The sequence below is a fragment of the Pseudophryne corroboree genome, chromosome 6 (genome assembly GCF_028390025.1).
Source record: "Pseudophryne corroboree isolate aPseCor3 chromosome 6, aPseCor3.hap2, whole genome shotgun sequence".
Classification (NCBI taxonomy): domain Eukaryota; kingdom Metazoa; phylum Chordata; class Amphibia; order Anura; family Myobatrachidae; genus Pseudophryne; species Pseudophryne corroboree.
In genome coordinates this window covers 628351076-628355146 of record NC_086449.1, presented here as the reverse complement: position 1 = coordinate 628355146, position 4071 = coordinate 628351076, and the positions used below count along the sequence as shown (strand labels likewise).

Here is a 4071-nt window from a genome sequence, read left to right as displayed (position 1 = left end):
TACAGTACAGTAGGCCATTGCTGTATCTTGCAGCTCCGTGTCACTTCAAGTATCCATATCTGTGCTGCATTGTTCTGAGCAGCATATATAGTAGTACAGTGCAGCATTTTGGTGACCAACAGTATATAGTTGTACAGTACAGTAGTACAGTGCTCAGTGTCAGTGCTGCATTGTGGCGATAGCGAGATTTTACCAATTAATATCAGTGATTTATAATTAATTATTAATTACAGTGATCTTGCCAAATGATTCCAGTGATTTTGTCATTTTCTTCCAGTGATTTGGACCAATAATACCATTGATTAGAACGAATAATTCCTGTGATTTTGTCATTTTCTTCCAGTGATTTGGACCAATAATACCATTAATTAGAACAAATAATTCCTGTTATTTTGTCATTTTCTGCCAGTGATTTGGACCAATAATACCATTGATTAGAATGAATAATTCCTGTGATTTTGTCATTTTCTTCCAGTGATTTGGACCAATAATACCATTGATTAGAACAAATAATTCCTGTGATTTTGTCATTTTCTTCCAGTGATTTGGACCAATAATACCATTGATTAGAATGAATAATTCCTGTGATTTTGTCATTTTCTTCCAGTGATTTGGACCAATAATATCATTGATTAGAACGAATAATTCCTGTGATATTGAGGTGTTTGTGTCGCTTAGCTTAGCCGTCCAGCGACCATAGTGCACCTCTTTTTCTCTTTTCTTTACATCATGTGTTGTTTGGGGACTATTTTTTTAAGTGCCATCCTGTCTGACACTTCCGTATATGTCCAGTGGTACTGCCATTTGATATAATTCCCGACATTACTGCCATTTAATTCCAGTGATTTTGTCATTTTCTTCCAGTGATTTGTACCAATAATACCATTGATTAGAATGAATAATTCCTGTGATTTTGTCATTTTCTTCAAGTGATTTGGACCAATATTACCATTGATTAGAACGAATAATTCCTGTGATATTGAGGTGTTTGTGTCACTTAGCTTAGCCGTCCAGCGACCACAGTGCACCTCTTTTTCTCTTTTCTTTGCATCATGTGCTGTTGGGGCCAATTTTTTTAAGTGCCATCCTGTCTGACACTGCAGTGCCACTCCTAGATGGGCCAGGTGTTTGTGCCGGCCACTTTGGTCGCTTAGCTTAGTCATCCAGCAACCTTGGTGCAAATTTTAGGACTAAAAATAATATTGTGAGGTGTGAGGTGTTCAGAATAGACTGGAAATGAGTGGAAATTATGGTTATTGAGGTTAATAATACTATAGGATCAAAATTACCCCCAAATTCTATGATTTAAGCTGTTTTTGAGGGGTTTTTGAAAAAAAAACACCCAAAACACACCCGAATTCGACAAAAAATGTTAACGGCGGTTTTGCCAAAACGCATCCGAATTGAAAACACGGCCGCGGAATCGAATCCAAAACACAAAACCCGAAAAATTGCACATCTAATATATATATATATATATATATATATATATATATATATATATCAAAAAAGAGGGATGGGGTATAGCAACCACTGGTGTCTAGTATAAATTGATATGACAGTATATAAATGAAAAATAAAATATATTAACAAAAAGTCTAAAAGTAATTGATGCTCAAATCTCCTTAAAAGAATGGAACAAAAAACATACACAATGACGAATACATATTGGTAAAGTGCAAAATATAGGTAAAGTACAAAATAGTTGTAAGTGGATTTAGCTTATCTGAATATGAGGTCACTATCAGGTTGGCCAGCGCATTTCGTCACACAGACTTCATCAAGGGGTAAAGGCAAAGTGGGATTGGGCTTCTATTTATGCTAGTACTGATCCATACTCAATTATGACATCACATGCTGTCTTACAATTAGGTTACTGATTGCTGGTGATTACCATAATGGTTAAAATAATTAACATCCACATTGAACATATAATACATATAAGTACAGTAAAACAAGTGCTTTAGAATGGTTGGAATGCCAGAAAATGTCTTTAAATTGCTTTGTATAAGCAAAAGCGGCACTTCCGCCACACTTCCGGTGTACGACTGCGCATGCACCCGCTGTCCTTCTCTGGGGTGGATAATCATAGAGGCCGGACTCCAGCAGTGATACATCACACTTTGTGGCGGCCATTTTCTCAGGGTTTCTTCTATTGGGTTTCACTGCGACGGCCATTTTGATGGAGACCGAGATAACAGGATACTTCTCCTTTCTCCACAGCGGTTTCCATAGAAACCGACAAAATACATGTAATTGATAGAAAGACTTGTAATATTTTATTCCAAAGAGTGTGTATTTAACAGATTTCAAACAAGGACAGGAACTATCAATGATTTTATCTAATATTACTGATGTATTATAGTGAAAGTGAGCATATTAGCACTGTGCTTGCATTATATTATATATATATGGGTGATGTGCTGAGTAAAAAGTATCTTTATCAGTGATTCCTATTGGTGATAAGACATATATATAATATATAAAAAGTTAGGCACTATATTATATTTAAATGTGACTAGGCTGTGAAAAATATTAACTTACATTATACTAATTATGATTACTTCATAAGTGACTATGTCTATTAGTGACACTATTGACACACTTGATCCAAACATTTGGAATTTTCACATTTGATTACAGTACCTGATCTCCCGAGGTGGTCTCCCTTTATGGTTCTGATCAGGCCCAACACTGCTTCACTTCCAAGATCGGGTGAGATTGGGCATTTCCAGTGTGGTTTGACTGTAGAAATTTCTTACAGTGTATGTGTCAATGAATATAATAATAATAATAATAATAAATGATAATACTAATGAGTGAATACTACAGTATTCTTACCCCCCTTCCCCACGGTCGTTCATAGTTGGTTTTCCCTGATGTAGCATAGCAAGCCAATTTGGATGATGGTCGTTACTCGTTGAAAACGATCATTGTCCAAATCGGAAACATCGCCAAGTGTGTAGGGCCCATTAGAGTAATGGGCTCTACACACTTGGCAATGTCAGCAATTTGGACGATGAGCGATCTGAATGATGATCGTTATCGTCTAAATTGACTTGCATTCAAAAATTATGGAAAACCAATGATGAATGACCACGGGGACGCGCATCGTTCATCGTCTGTGCCTACACACTAAACAATATGAACGATATGTATCGTTCATTTCTGAATGATATCGTTCATATCGTCCGTCACAGTCGCTAAGTGTGTAGGGCCCATTAGAATGTGCATTTTATTCTATCTGATATGAGACCTTATTGTTTAGGCTAAATAAATGCAGGTGAGTTTTCTTTAAAACTCAGTTGGGGATCTCCTGTGAAGTCAGTGATATGGCTTCGGTTAAATCATTGATTTTATTTATTTTTGTTAGAAGCCGGAGCATGAATAAGAATAATAAAGAGCCAACTTCAGCTACATAAAACCAACAAATATGGTTTGTGCTATAAAAGCATTTATAGAAGCTTCCCACAAGACAAGTGCTGGAGACAGGACCCCGTCACACTGGTGACACCAGCAGAGAGAGAGGCTACACCAAACTCCTTTTATCTTTTCTTTACCTTAGCGTTAGACAGAGGGTCCCTGTCTGGAGCCCGGGAGCAGCAGCAGTAGCGCCCCCTGATCCTGAATGCCCATGTACTCCCCCTATGGAGAGCAGTGCAGTACGCAGCCACTGTCCCGGAGGCACACGCACAGAGTCTCGATCCTCCAGCTGCTGCTGTATGCCTTCCAAAAGCATAAACTCCTTTCACAATGAATTGCATGCAGCTATCCTGAAAAACAATTAAAGCTAATTAACTTAATTTAAAGGTTTGTTATCCAAATATGCTTATCTTGTGTTTCACTTTTGTTCAAATGCACAAGTTTTAGCTCCTTAGTTGGCACCTCCTGCAAAAAATCTTCTCTCTGTTTAACAAAAAAAAAAGTCTTTTGATGTTGAAATCCTTCCTAACGAGGACCAGGAAGTAGGTGGTGCCCGACCATATTTGGAAGATGTGTGTGTGGGAGGCAGTGAGTGCATTACCAGACAGAAACTATAAAGGGGTGCAATGAAGCAGCGCGCACACACAC

The 4071-nt window shown here is 37.8% G+C and overlaps 1 pseudogene; it reads right to left on the bottom strand.

The window, feature by feature from the left end:
* Window positions 1–2634: 2634 nt before the first annotated feature.
* On the bottom strand, window positions 2635–2753 carry LOC134937588 (5S ribosomal RNA; annotated as a pseudogene).
* Window positions 2754–4071: the final 1318 nt, after the last annotated feature.